Raw genomic sequence first — 16,303 nt, forward strand, 5'->3', positions numbered from 1 at the left:
AGGGGGATGCCAGGGGAGCTGATCCCTTCTTACACATTGCAGTACTGTACCAAGTACAACACATTTGGTACCTATACGTCTGTAAATTTACAGACAGCGTTGTCTTCAAATTTTAAAGTTAACTTTAAAATTGTGGAGTGGCAAATGCTTTCAGGCCGGTCTATTATACCATGGCACACGTCTAGACCATGCCATGCACAATATATCTACTGTGCCATCTATATACCAATCGATACAATAATTCTACCAAAAATCCATTCCTCGGTCCTTTTTGATATATGATTACCCTATATGTAGACCATGAAACATTTACCGATGCGTTTGGTGATACAGATTACAGGTGCTAACCCAAGCATTTCATGTGCACACGCACCTGGAATTTTTGTATAAAAACAAATTGAAGTAACAGTTCTTAATGGGGCCACAGAGGACTTCATCCAGCCGTTGGCATTGAAGCCTAGACATGCTGGCAACTTTGCACAGTCGGTAGCAGCTGCTGCAGCGGAACCAGAGTTGCTGAGGTCATCCTTATCGTGGTCGGTATCCGGAAGTGCAATGTAGCCATAAAAACTTGGACATGCTGTGGAATCAGGAAAGGGAAGTGCCAAACATTGTGTATGACTCATTAAGCTACCAAAAGGCATTGATGCTGGGAGTTTCTGCAAGGTGCAATAAGTTGTACTTATGCATGAACTACTTACCTTGCAATGTACACATCCACACTTGCTATTTAAATTTATTTACTATTCTGGCCCTGTTCACTGCTGTAGCGGGAACAGGAACAGGAAAGGGCCTGCACAAGCTACGTCATATGCATGTCACACTGCGGCACTACTTGGAAACATATTTATTCTGTTACTTAAAAGCTTTTGAGTAGCACTCTTAAGAGTGCCAGCATATAACACGTTCTCCTGGTGCTGCTCAACACAACTTTAGTAAGTACACACATTATTAGTTCAGTCTGAGTGCTGGGGTGCATGGTCCTGGACGTTCGCTACAGTGAAGGTTGTTGGAACATGTAATATCTGGTGATAACAGCGCCTAACCAGGTGCCGGTGAGAGTTTGTTAACCTAAACGCAGATGCAGCTAACCACCATATGAGCACTGTTTAGACATGTTGCAGGCTGACCATCCAAGAGAGGCCTTTTTGCAACACAGCTGACATTTGTCACCCAGTATTGCCACGTGCTGATGAATGTGGTTCGTCCATGTCTATCTTTAAACGACCTCAAGCAATGGAAAATGGAACCAAGAAACCGTAACAGGCTGTCATCTGGTGTAGATAATTATCTTTATAAAGGCCTCTCGAGATGCTGGACTGGTCGAATGCTTTGTGTGTATTTGTAGATTATATGCGTGCTGTACTGTGTACAAAATACTACATGTATAAATGTATACATTTGGTGAAAGTAAGACGTACTAATCTTGTCTGTATATCCTGCCAGGATATCACTTAACCAGTATTTTTTCATTTTAGCCTGTCAATTTTCCAGTCCGACCGGAGGAATAGGTTTTTTGTCACGGGAATAAATGTGTTCCGAATCTGTAAGGTGCTGGGGGGGCCTACACGGCCCCCAGGCCTAGGGGCCCTCCGATGAGTTATAGTTTAGTTCGTACAAACACAGGGTTCGGGGAATGCCACAACGCGCCCACACCACAATCTCTCCATAGATGTGTCTCTTGCACGCCAGGAAGCGGGGCGCACACTTGGACGCTTTGACAGGAACCCCGATTGCATGGGTGACTGCTCTTGCAGAGCCCAACCAAACACAGACCAGTTAACCCCTACTCAAGCAATGATCGAATAGAGTTCTTCACTATCGTTCGTTTTGCATCACATTGAAAGATAACACGGCACGACTTTCCAGATTGCAACAGTCATGATGCATAGCAGCAATGAACCAGAACCGCCAAACGCAATCTCTGCGGTTGGTTGCAGCCCCTGCTGTTGATGCTGCACACTAGTTAGCAGTTCATCATGTACCGGCCCCTGCTGCTGGCGGCCTTCCACTTCTCCAATGCCGCCTCAAAGGGGAACACATCCTCACATCCGCCGTAATGCACTGCACCCATGTAAACATAGCTCCGAAGTACAGCTGCCACTTGAGGGGATGATTGTCCTTCTTCTCCAGCCATGCACCGTCACTCTGCCCCTTCACGACCCGCTGCATCTGTGGTCGTGGCGTCTTTGCACCACGGAGTGTGGGGTTAGGAGTCTTAGCTGCAGTGCCGGGATCGCTGCTGCCATCGACCTCAACACCCGTGTTTCCTGGCCCATCGCGGCTGTCTCCATATGAAGAACGTTGGCGTTTGGCCTGCTCGCTGTTGACAATCGGAGTGGCATCATTGCCGTCGGCTGGCTGCAGCATTGCGTCCACATTGCCTACAACCTCTACACCATCTTCATTAATGTCGCTAATGGCTTCAGTGAAGTTTAATATCTGCTTTAATGGCCTGCCACGCTTTGGGAGCTTCGGGTCCGAATATTTTAAAGTGTTTGGTCCGGTCAGAAACAGTCCGATTCCTTGTTGACTTTCGGGCGTGACCTTCCCTACAGTATCCATGGCATTAAAGTACTAAGATATATCATACATGTTAACCATATATATGTTTAACAAGTATGTCTCCTGTAAGATTAATCTTCTAGGGGCTATAAGGATATTCTAGCGGCTTTGGCATGGACAGTACTGTCCATTTTCCAGGACTAGTCCTGGACTAGTCTATTTTTGGCTGGAGGAATGAACTTGTACGATCGGAACATATGCATTATCTATGCTTAATTTTCAGGACCGCGAACAATTTGTATTCCGATTTCGGATATATTCCGCAAAACAAACGCTGCACAGTTAACAGTGATAAGCGATGCTGCGGTGGCCTGCATGTGTGCAGTTCTATCACCAGCTGCAGCTCTACCAGGACACGGGTCCTGTCCTGGTGAAGTAGCACTATTTAAGAGCTGTATTCCAGTCAGGTCAGGTCATCACCGAAGACTTACCTGCAGTAGGCGGTACGGGTGGCGGGCTTTCTGGAGATGGTGGCCAAATGGTGCCTGCGAATCAAAGGGGTTGACAACGACCGCTGGTGACTGTCCAAGATAATTCATGAAATGCAGCAGCAAAAGAAATACAACACAGTATATATCTACCAGGGCACTATGTAGTAGCTAGCTGGCCGCTGGCCCCTGGCCGCTGGAAAGGCCTCTCCAGATGTTATAACATATTGGTTAAGCCCTTCACGCATATAATTTGGTAGTCAATATGTGTGCAGTACTGTACCAGGTACAACACATTTGGTACCTATACGTCTGTAAGTTTACAGACTTTAAGATTGTGGAGTGGCAAATGCTTTCAGGCCGGTCTATTATACCATGGCACGCGTCTATTGTGCCATCTATATACCAATCGATACAATAATTCTACCAAAAATCCATTCCTCGGTCCTTTTTGATATATGATTACCCTATATGTAGACCATGAAACATTTACCGATGCGTTTGGTGATACAGATTACAGGTGCTAACCCAAGCATTTCATGTGCACACGCACCTGGAATTTTTGTATAAAAACAAATTGAAGTAACAGTTCTTAATGGGGCCACAGAGGACTTCATCCAGCCGTTGGCATTGAAGCCTGGACATGCTGGCAACTTTGCACAGTCGGTAGCAGCTGCTGCAGCGGAACCAGAGTTGCTGAGGTCATCCTTATCGTGGTCGGTATCCGGAAGTGCAATGTAGCCATAAAAACTTGGACATGCTGTGGAATCAGGAAAGGGAAGTGCCAAACATTGTGTATGACTCATTAAGCTACCAAAAGGCATTGATGCTGGGAGTTTCTGCAAGGTGCAATAAGTTGTACTTATGCATGAACTACTTACCTTGCAATGTACACATCCACACTTGCTATTTAAATTTATTTACTATTCTGGCCCTGTTCACTGCTGTAGCGGGAACAGGAACAGGAAAGGGCCTGCACAAGCTACGTCATATGCATGTCACACTGCGGCACTACTTGGAAACATATTTATTCTGTTACTTAAAAGCTTATGAGTAGCACTTTAAGAGTGCCAGCATATAACACGTTCTCCTGGTGCTGCTCGGAATGAGTACACCCCGGGACACATCTTTAGTAAGTACACACATTATTAGTTCAGTCTGAGTGCTGGGGTGCATGGTCCTGGACGTTCGCTACAGCGAAGGTTGTTGGAACATGTAATATCTGGTGATAACAGCGCCTAACCAGGTGCCGGTGAGAGTTTGTTAACCTAAACGCAGATGCAGCTAACCACCACCGGATAGAGGTACCTCTATCGATATGAGCACTGTTTAGACATGTTGCAGGCTGACCATCCAAGGGAGGCCTTTTTGCAACACAGCTGACATTTGTCACCCGTCACTGTTCAGTATTGCCACGTGCTGATGAATGTGGTTCGTCGATGTCTATCTTTAAACGACCTCAAGCAATGGAAAATGGAACCAAGAAACCGTAACAGGCTGTCATCTGGTGTAGATAAAGGCCTCTCGAGATGCTGGACTGGTCGAATGCTTTGTGTGTATTTGTAGATTATATGCGTGCTGTACTGTGTACAAAATACTACATGTATAAATGTATACATTTGGTGAAAGTAAGACATACTAATCTTGTCTGTATATCCTGCCAGGATATCACTTAACCAGTATTTTTTCATTTTAGCCTGTCAATTTTCCAGTCCGACCGGAGGAATAGTTTTTTTGTCACGGGAATAAAAGTGTTCCGAATCTGTAAGGTGCTGGGGGGGCCTACACGGCCCCCAGGCCTAGGGGCCCCCCGATGAGTTATAGTTTAGTTCGTACAAACACAGGGTTCGGGGAATGCCACAACACGCCCACACCACAATCTCTCCATAGAGGTGTCTAGACACCTGCAAGAGATCTCTTGCAGGTGTCTAGACACCTCTATCTAGATCTCTTGCACGCCAGGAAGCGGGGCGCACACTTGGACGCTTTGACAGGAACCCCGATTGCATGGGTGACTGCTCTTGCAGAGCCCAACCAAACACAGACCAGTTAACCCCTACTCAAGCAATGATCGAATAGAGTTCTTCACTATCGTTCGTTTTGCATCACATTGAAAGATAACACGGCACGACTTTCCAGATTGCAACAGTCATGATGCATAGCAGCAATGAACCAGAACCGCCAAACGCAATCTCTGCGGTTGGTTGCAGCCCCTGCTGTTGATGCTGCACACTAGTTAGCAGTTCATCATGTACCGGCCCCTGCTGCTGGCGGCCTTCCACTTCTCCAGTGCCGCCTCAAAGGGGAACACATCCTCACATCCGCCGTAATGCACTGCACCCATGTAAACATAGCTCCGAAGTACAGCTGCCACTTGAGGGGATGATTGTCCTTCTTCTCCAGCCATGCACCGACACTCTGCCCCTTCACGACCCGCTGCATCTGTGGTCGTGGCGTCTTTGCACCACGGAGTGTGGGGTTAGGAGTCTTAGCTGCAGCGCCGGGATCGCTGCTGCCATCGGCCTCAACACCCGTGTTTCCTGGCCCATCGCGGTTGTCTCCATATGAAGAACGTTGGCGTTTGGCCTGCTCGCTGTTGACAATCGGAGTGGCATCATTGCCGTCGGCTGGCTGCAGCATTGCGTCCACATTGCCTACAACCTCTACACCACCTTCATTAATGTCGCTAATGGCTTCAGTGAAGTTTAATATCTGCTTTAATGGCCTGCCACGCTTTGGGAGCTTCGGGTCCGAATATTTTGCAGTGTTTGGTCCGGTCAGAAACAGTCCGATTCCTTGTTGACTTTCGGGCGTGACCTTCCTTACAGTATCCATGGCATTAAAGTACTAAGATATATCATACATGTTAACCATATATATGTTCAACAAGTATGTCTCCTGTAAGATAAATCTTCTAGGGGCTATAAGAATATTCTAGCGGCTTTGGCATGGACAGTACTGTCCATTTTCCATGGCCAGGAATAGTCCATTTTTGGCTGGAGGAATGAACTTGTACGATCGGAACATATGCATTATCTATGCTTAATTTTCAGGACCGCGAACAATTTGTATTCCGATTTCAGATATATTCCGCAAAACAAACGCTGCACAGTTAACAGTGATAAGCGATGCTGCGGTGGCCTGCATGTGTGCAGTTCTATCACCAGCTGCAGCTCTACCAGGACACGGGTCCTGTCCTGGTGAAGTAGCACTATTTAAGAGCTGTATTCCAGTCAGGTCAGGTCATCACCGAAGACTTACCTGCAGTAGGCGGTGGCGGGCTTTCTGGAGGTGGTGGCCAGATGGTGCCTGCGAATCAAAGGGGTTGACAACGACCGCTGGTGACTGTCCAAGATAATTCATGAAATGCAGCAGCAAAAGAAATACAACACAGTATATATCTACCAGGGCACTATGTAGTAGCTAGCTGGCCGCTGGCCCCTGGCCGCTGGAAAGGCCTCTCCAGATGTTATAACATATTGGTTAAGCCCTTCAGGCATATAATTTGTAGTCAATATGTGTGCAGTACTGTACCAGCTGGTACAACCTGCAGGTACAACACAGGTACTTTAGAAGTACGCAAGAGAGCACTTCGCCTGCTCTCTTGCGTACTTCTAAAGTGGCAAGTTGCAAGTCGCAAGTCGCAAGGAACACGCAAAATTTCTATTTGGTATTCTATGTACGCGATTACGTACGTGTGCATACTCAGTTTGTAGAGCGGATTTCACAATGGGAGAAGTATTGAACCGTTACTACTACAGCAAACAAGTGCGCGAACGTGTTGCCACCGCTATTTCGACGAAAATTACACGCAAGCGCATATAGCTGAAGCTTTCGGGCACAGACCTTGCGAGAGGACTGTGCATGCTATCATACAGTCCTACGTGGCGAATGGCGATGTCCTGCCGCTTAGAGGACAAACAGGAACACGCAAACCACACAAGTTTGATGAGATTGCTCCACAGACACTGGTGGAGCTGGTGCAGGCCGACGACCAAGCATTGCTCTCCGATCTGGCCACCGCTATGACAAACTTACTGGGCACTCTTTGGAGCGGCCCTGATATTAGCCGTGCATTGTCTGAGCTGGGTTACGTCCGCAAGAAGGTTTTTACCAGGGCATTCGAGGCACGGGAATCAGTTCAGCTGGCATATCACAAGCTTGTGTGACAATTTGTTCAAATGGCCCAGAAGCCTCCCACTCTGTAACAATTCAATTCAACTTCGTGAGCTTGTGCGTGAGCGTGTGTGTGTGTGTGTGTGTATGTGTGTGTGTGTGTGTGTGTGTGTGTGTGTGTGTGTGTGTGTGTGTGTGTGTGTGTGCGTGTGTGTGTGTGCGTGTGTGTGTGTGCGTGTGCGTGTGTTGCAAGTACCGTAGCGGAACTAAAGGTTTTACAAAATAAATCATTATTTGCATGCGGTAAAATGTTTTGGCAAAATTCAGAGTCTTTCTGTAAAATCTTTAGTTCCCGGGAGGGAATTTGGAGCGATGCCGTAAAATACATATGGCCCTTCACGCACAACAGGCTTATGGCACTACCTCTTATACTATTTTATACAGAATATTGTAACATATCACTATATCAACCTATTCCTGGCAGCAGCATGGGCAAGCACAAGCTCACCAAACACCGCTTCATTGACAAGCTGCCGGCCATACCATACCATATACGGCAATGCTCTCGCGTCCTTCATCAATCATAAGAATTCTGCGGCTGCTACAGAATGGTGAATGTTTGGAGGCCGTGTCACGGTGGCTTGGCTTCCAGATGGGGGTTTACAATTCGGAGATTCTTAGTTTGTGCCCCTTATGCGTGAGAGGGAGGCGGGCAGTGGTGTTGCACGGTTGGGTAGCTTTGCGGGACGGTAAAATCCCAGGAAATCATCCACAGTACCGTAAAACCTTGGCAAAATCCGCCAGCATGCGGTAAAATACTTCGTTCCGTAAAATATATTAAAATCCATAATTTTGCGGTAAAATCTTTATTTTGTAAAATCTTTAGTTCCACTACGCGTAAGGTATTTGACCGTGCCTGAAACTGGCCAGGGACTGCTGCCCAGCCCCAACAGAAAGACCACCTAAGCTCCTCCCGCAGACTGGAGAGGGGTGTAAGGGGCCTCTGTCCCTCCTAAGCAGCCGAGAACCGCGGGTCCACTAGTTCTGCTCTCCTCCCCTGGGGGTCAAGGCTCCGTCATGCGAGTTTGAGCACTGAGCCTGAAACACACAAGAAGACTGGCTCTTGGGGTGAAGGTTCAAGAAGACCGAGGAAACCCGGAAACCCCTACCCCTCTCTATTAAGGCACCAGGCCCTAATAGAAAGCTCGGTCTCTCACCCGATTCTCCGTTGCTTGCCCGCAAGGGGCATGGGGGAGTGGGCAGGGTTCATTGTTAACAATTGTTAACGAACGTTCGTGCTGAAATCCATAATGACCACCTGAAATCGCTATGCCCCAATGTTTGCATCAAATGCTTATATGTTTCCGGTTAGGCTGTTGGGAGTTAGAGATTAACCAACCTAACGGCCATGAGTGCACAGCATGCACCTGCAGGCTTTGTGACTGCGGGGCGGTTGAAGACGAAATGCATGTCTTTGTGGAATGCCTGGCGTACATTAGCACACGGGCGAACGTGACCTCATGTTTCAAGGATGCAACATGTGCATGATAGTGACCGAGGCCCCACCCCTGGCACTAGCCAGGTTCCTCTCGGAAGTCTGGGAGACCCGGCGTGTTGCTGTAAGGCGCTCTGTGCTCAAGCAGACGAGGGTGGACTATAATGGTCCACCATGTAACCACCCTAAAAACAATTCACACCCATGGGCCCCCCAGCTCTTACGGACACCCCCACACTTGTGTGGAACTTGTGTGGACTAGGCTGGTTCCTATCAGTCCACCGCCGGGGCTAGGGATGCCTCGAGGCAGTGTGGTTGTTACAGTGGGCTCCAGACTCACAAAGAGTACAGCGAGCGGGCCAGCAGGCCGTGCACTGCACCTGATACAATGAGGGCAAACAAGACTCCCACCCAGACCAGACAACGCAAGTCACCTAGACATCCAAAAGCAAATCCAAGGGCAGGCTCAGAACCCGCAACCACAGCAATTAGACTCCCCAATTGGCGAAAGTCCTCGGAACCCCACCAGAAGGCCCATAAGCAAATACTGTTAAGAACTTGATGAGATACAATAAGCAAATACTACAGCTACATTGCATTGCTCAGACAGCTACATTGCACTGCTCAGACAGACGAAGCCACTTCAGCATAGTTAACTATGACGACGGGTGATCGCGTTACGTCGCGTTAAATTCGCGTTACGAGGCTTTAACGCGAGTTTAACGCGACGCTAACGCGATGTAACGCGATCTTAAGCACTGATAACGCACCGGTTCGCTTGTGGGTATGGCCTAACGCACATCATCTTTATTCGCATGCGAACGAGCTGAGTAATTTTGGCTGGCAGTGCGTTAGCTTAAGCAACTAACGCAAACTAACGCAAACTTTACGCGATCGTAAACGCGACCAGGTGACTTTTAACGCGAGCGTTACCTTACCTATAGGTGTAACGCATACGCAAGCGAATGGCATACGCGGCTGCGACTGGTGCGAATGCGTATGCATATGCGAATGTGGCGAATGATATCGCGAGTTTTACGCGACCCTAAACGCGACCAGGTGACTTTTAACGCGAGCGTTAGCTTAGCTATAGGTGTAACGCATACGCGGCTGCGACTGGTGCGAATGCGTATGCATATGCGAATGTGGCGAATGATATCGCGAGTTTTACGCGACCCTAAACGCGACCAGGTGACTTTTAACGCGAGCGTTAGCTTAGCTATAGGTGTAACGCATACGCGGCTGCGACTGGTGCGAATGCGTATGCATATGCGAATGTGGCGAATGATATCGCGAGTTTTACGCGACCCTAAACGCGACCAGGTGACTTTTAACGCGAGCGTTAGCTTAGCTATAGGTGTAACGCATACGCATGCGAATGCTGCGAATGCGTATGCACATGCGAATGTGGCGAATAATTTCGCGAGGTTTACGCGACCCTAAACGCGACCAGGTGACTTTTAACGCGAGCGTATCGCCAAACGCAAGGGATTGCGAATGGCATACGCGACTGCGAATCCTGAGAATGCATGTGCTACCATTTGAATTTTACGCGAGTGGCTGCGACTTGCGTGCGGGACTGCGAACTGTACGGCCAACCGTGCAATACAAAAGCTTTACAATAGCAGTACACGAGCTGTACAATGTGCAAAGTGCACCGCCGTTGCACATGACCTGCAGGTTCACAGCTGTGAACCACAGCACTCACTGCTTTCTTCATACATTTGAACTATCCCTGCATGACAGGTACGAATTCATAGCAAATCCTAACATGACCGATGCAACTCAGCCAGCAACTCTTACCATGGAAAAGGGTCCAACAGTCTAACGTCAGAAAAAATGGACACACAAATGTTAAGCGCATGTAAATGTACCACAATACAGCCACTATTGTCTTCTTATTAAAGCGCTCAATCCTCGCCTCCGCTGATGTCATCTTCACGAACGATGGCATATATCTGCATATGAAAGGATCACAACAAATCATTGTTTAGGCAGGAACACATAGTTGTGAGCATGTTACGTACAATGACGGCTGTAGGTGTGACACCGGCATAACGTGCCTCGAAATAAGGCAATAAAAAGCATTTAGTTAATAGCCATGGTCTTGCAACCAGAGGCTTCATACCTCCGAACACTACGTGGCCTGCCACGTCCCGTTTGAGCCCGACTCTTGTTCATATCCTTACCACCATCCTTGCGCTTGTCCTATTCCTTGCGATTCTCCTGCTCGTGTCCTGTTAATGTTAAATGACAAGGCATAATGTCAGTGTATGCACCTGCATGATGGCCACTTACTGCCGGTGCCGTCTAGTCCCCCTTTTCCTGCTTTCCCCTGCTTGCCTGCGAATGAATGCTGCGCCATTATAGAGGAAGAAAGACAGATTCTTGTTATGAAGATGCTAATTCATTAGGCTTTACCTTACACTGTCGTCATTGGAGGATCAGCGTGAGTATAAGCAATGCATACGCGCTAAACAACAAATTCAAGATAATCTTATTAGTGCAATGCGCGCAATGAATTACTGCCCTGAGGACACGGGCAGCACTGGGCCTTACGCCCAACTTACTCCCAACTCCCAACTAACCCTCTTACTTAACGCAAGCTCGCATAAGTTGTTGCGTCAGAGACAAATGCCAAAGGAGAAGATACCCCCTCTAACGGTTGAAATACTGAACCACCACGGCGCTTCGTGCCGAGCCGCAAGAGGGCCAAAGACGTGAGAGCTGCCAGACAGGCGCGCACACCGAAACTCCCGAAGCCAAACGCCTCGAAAGACCTCCGAACGACACCCCAGCAGCAGGGGCGGCGGACGCGCCACCTCTACGCAGGCAAAAGAGGGAACAAAATAAACGCAAAGCGCCAACAGACTGACCCACCGCCACCGACGCGACGGATCACTCAACAGTTGCTGACGGACGCCCACTGAAGGAAGGGTCGATAGGAAGCCAAAACATGTGCCCGCTCAGGGGTGACCAAGCGGCCAAAACTAGGGGCTTGATCTGAAACACCGGGTCTGCAACAATGACCGCTCCACGAACCCAGGTCACCGACAGCAGAGAAAACGGACAAAGAAAAGACACAGACCTAATACGACAAACAACAAACACAAGGCCGCGAAATGGAGACACACGAACCCATTCAGCGCCAAAAGAAGTACTCGAACTTAGTCCAGAACCAGCGGTGTTGGAACCGGCGGTACCATCGGATATCAAGCAAAGCGAAACCACTCCGAAATCAGGGGAATTCCAGTCGCTGGTGACACAACACGATGAAAAAACCAACTACCTGCACGGTGCCTTCCGAGTGCACACCTTCGCACAACAAATTCCTTCCTATTCGCTCGTCGTAACTGTGTGTCTGCTCCCCTGCACAATATGCAATTAAGGCGCTACCTCATTGAGGTCCCATTGCCCCTACAAGATATTATGAGCCCCCAGGGGGGGCATGAAATGCTAGGAAAGCGCACCTCGGGGGCACACGACCCCGCAATTGCAGCGCCACACTGACCGACCGAGTGCTAAGCAAAGCACCCACAAGACGACTGCACCCGCACTGCCAGACCTGCCAGGAAGGGGGGGAGATAGGTGCTCGACCCTCCCTCATCCGGCACAAACAGCTCCGTATTCGAAGGCAGGAACACAAGGTCAACCGCCAACTCCATAAACTGTTGCCACCAAGGTTGGGCCGTCCAGTACGGCACGACTAGGAAAGACACCCTAGCACTGCTTGAGTGCACGTGTTTTCCACACTGATTAAGACAACACGCTGCTGAAAGGACGGAAGAAAGGACTCTAATGCAGGATGGACAGCGTGCAACTCCTTCCAACTGACGTGCTCATAGAGCTCTGGTGCCGACCAATAACCGCGCGCCACACGATCATGCAGGACCGCGCCCCCCTCGCATGGTGCTCTGTCGATCTAAGTGACGCCCAGCACCGTGCGGCAGTGCACGAACTTGATTTCACCCAGTGCCTTGGTGAGAATGTCAGCCACCGTGTTGTTGGTAGTACAATAGCTGAGCTTAACCTCACCGTGCACGGCCGTTTCACGCATGATGTGGTGGTGCACATGGATATGCTTGGAGCGCACCAAGGTGATGGGGTTGTTGCCGAGGCTGAGCGCGCCTTGTGAATCCAGCTGGATGTTGATGGCGCCGGGTGACAGGTCCAGGTCGCCCGCCAGCTTGCGCAGCCACATAGTGCCTCGTGCACGGCTGCTGCGGCGGCCTGGTACTCGGCCTCAAGGCAACCAAGGTGCGCTGCAACTGGCTGCTCCAGCTGACCGCTGCACTGCCGAGCAAGAATGTGTAGCCCGTGGTGGACCGGCGGGTGGCTGGGTCGCCGGCCCAGTCCGCATCACTGTACACGCCGAAGTTGCTGGTGTCGCTGCTGCTGTCGCCACGGTACCGCAGCCCGAGTGTGCAGGTGCCGGATAGGTAGCGCATCATGCCCAGCACGAGGCCCATGTGGGCCTTGGTGGGGACGGGCATGTGTCACACGAGCATGCTCAGAGTGTGTGTAATGTCCGGGCGTGTGCTGGTGGCGAGGTATTTCAGCTCGCCCACCAGCACACGGTAGCCGCTGCCATCAATCACTGTCGGCTGGGCGTCGCTGGCTGGCAGAGCACACATGCCCTGAGGCAGCAGGGTGGCGCTCGACTTGGCATTCTCCAGGCTGTGGCGCTGCAGCAGCTGCTCCACATAGTGCTGCTGCGTGAGCACGATGCAGTGGTTGTGGCCATCCTGGACGATCTTCATGCCGAGGTAGTAGTGCGCCTCGCCAAGGTCACGCACTGTGAAGCAACCGGCGATGGCTGCCTTGGTGGCCGCGACCACTTGCAGGTTGTCCGCCGTCACCAGCATGTCGTTGGCAGTGTGCTCTGCACTGTTGCCTCCGCCACCGCCACTGCCATCGGGCATGTTAGACTTCGTGCTGTCAGCGCTACCACCTGAGCAGCGGTGGACTTCCCGACTCTCCGCCGCCGCCGCTGCTGCTGCTGTCAGGGGGGGGGCCGTCACTGACCGGGGCCAGCGGGAGTGTGCAGGGACTGCCGTTGACTGCGGGTGTTGGGGTGGAGGGGTGGTGTTGGAGTCACCGGGGGTGGGGTGGCCGCTGGGGTCGGCAGCTTGGTGGGCGGTGTAGAGCTGCCGATGGTGTTGCTGCCGCCGGGGCAGGCGGGGCTAGTGCTGAAGGGGGTGCCCGCCCGTTGTGAACCGGGCTGTGGTGGTCCTCATTGAAGGTGACATCGCTGCTCATGGTCACCTTGCCCTCAATGAGGATGCTGTGGGTGGCCATGCCATGCTCCGGTCGGCGGTAGGTTTCCGCCTTTGCACGAGGACCGAGTTTGTCCTGCTGGCTGGGTGGGATGCGGACGTAGGCCAGGCGGCCGAAGGTGTGCAGGTGGCTGACGTCGGGGAGGATGCCGTGATAAGCTGCCCACGGTGTGGCCTCCCGGCCCTGAGAGGGGGAAACATTGCGCAGGAGGTTGGTGTAGAGCACAGCCTCCGGCCTGTAGCTGCCCGGGAGTGCTGCGTCGTGCAGCATCGTCCGCACATGGCCGAGGAGCATGTGGTTGAGTCACTCCACCGCTCCGCTCTGCTCCGGGGTGTATGACGCCGAGTGGTTGTGCACGGTGCCGTGCTGGCACAGCCACTGCCGCAGTTGCTCGGTGATGTACTCACCGCGTTTGTCGCTGTGCAGCATGTGCACCCGTGCATGGTTCAGGTGGTGGGCCTCCAGCTGCGTCACCATGTCCTGCAGCACTTCACCCACTTGGCTCTTGCTTGCCAGCGTGCGGACGGTGGACAGACTGGTGGCACCGTCCAGCAGCATCAGCAAGTAGCGTGCGCCCCCTCGGCCCATGGTCGGCATGGGCCCGCACAGGTCAGAGTGTACGACCTCCAGTGCATGCTGCGGCCGGTTGCTGCGGCTGGGATGGGCGGTTACGGTGGCCTTCATGGTGACACAGGCCTCGCAGACGGTCTCCGCCGCCTGGTGCAGTGCCGCTGGAGTTACCTGTGGTCCGTGCACCAGGTGCTTGCTGATCAGCTGCTCCAGCACGCGGTAACCAAGGTGACAGTAATGGCGGTGCTGCCAGTGTGCTGCCGTGAGTTCGGCGACTGAGCATTCGGCGGCCCCGGGGCTGCCGTTGCCTGGTTGCCCTTTGCTGTTGCTGTCACCGTCCGGCTGGCCTCCACCGGTGTGGCTGCCGGCGGTGCTGCCGCCACGGGCGCTGGAGACAGCGGCGGCACTTCCGCCAGCACTTCTAACTGCGGCCTGGCCCCCACCGGCTCTGTCGCCCACGGTGCCGAGGGCATTGACGGTGACGTCGGTCGGTGCCTGCAGGTCCACGTCCATGTGTAGTGCCCACGCTCATTCCATGCGGTGATAGACGGGCTGTTGCGAGGGAGGCCGATGCATGAGAACCAGCAGCCCGTCTTGTCCATGCTGAATGTGACTGAGCAGCTGCGTGTCACGAGAAGGTTGACAGATGTTAGGATGAGGCCCGAGCTGGGGACGTGCAGCATGTTGTGCAGCCGGACATTGTGTCCATCACGTGTACGCAGGTGCAGCTGCACTGTTCCCATGACATCGGCCAGCTGGTTGTGGCCCCACTCGATCAGCCGTGGCGCGCCGGCGGGGACGTGGTTGTGCAGCAGGGAGTGGTCACCCGTGAGGTGGTACGGTGAGCCTGAGTCGAGGATGACTCGTGAGCTGCTGCCACTGCCGTCGATGACCAGCACTGTGGCACGGCTCTGGCGTGAGCTGCTTCTGCTGCTGTCCGAGCCGCTGCCACTGCTGCCGCCTGCAGTGTCGCCACCGTTGCGGTGGCTGTTGCCGCATCGAGCACGGCCGCATTCACATGCTCCGTCGGCCCCGCTGTTACTACCATTGCCGCTGCCAGTGTCCCTGCCGCCGCCGTCACAGTGGCGGTTGCGGCTGCCTCAACTGATGTTGCCGGCGGCGTGCAGCTGCTCGAATGCGTTGCTGTGGTGAAGGCCGACGGACTCGTCCGCCTGCTTAACGGGGCACTCGCAGATGTAGTAACCAGGCTGTCCGCAGTAGCGGCAGGTGTCGCCGGCCCCCACGGCGCCTGCAGCACTGGCGGTGCTGCCGACTCCACTGGGGGCACGGCCAGGGCCGACAGCTCCCACCAGGCTGGTCTTGCTTGCTTGGGTCTTGAGGTTGTTGTCCTTCTCCCGCAGCATGAGCACGAGCTGTTGGGTCGTTAAGTTGGGCTGATACATCGTGAACTCGATGGTGATGGCGTACTGCGGAGGCAGGCCATGGAGAATGGCGTGGCGCACCGTGCTCTCGTCCCACTGGCCGCCGGCCACAATTATATCGCTACGGAGCTGCTCTGCCCGCTAAATGAAGTCAGCGGTTGTCTCCCCATCGCGCATGTTCAGCTGCATCTGCGGCTCAACCAGGCTCAGCCGGGCCTGGGATGCAGAACGGAACTGTTGCTGTAAGAGCTGCATGGCGGCGAGACCGGTTGGGCAATTCATGAGCAACTGCTTGATGGGCAGTTCACAGGACAGACGCAGGTAGCTGAGCGCCTGTGCGTCCTCCTCCAGGGCGTCTTGGGAGTTGCGGCTCGGAGGCGACGGGTTGTTGATGTAGCTCTTCAACTTGGACGTTGCGAGGAAATCGCCTAACTCGCCGAGCCAGTGGGAGTAGTTCGACCCATCCCAGA

Source organism: Volvox carteri, assembly GCF_000143455.1.
Source record: "Volvox carteri f. nagariensis unplaced genomic scaffold VOLCAscaffold_80, whole genome shotgun sequence".
Taxonomy (NCBI): Eukaryota; Viridiplantae; Chlorophyta; class Chlorophyceae; order Chlamydomonadales; family Volvocaceae; genus Volvox; species Volvox carteri.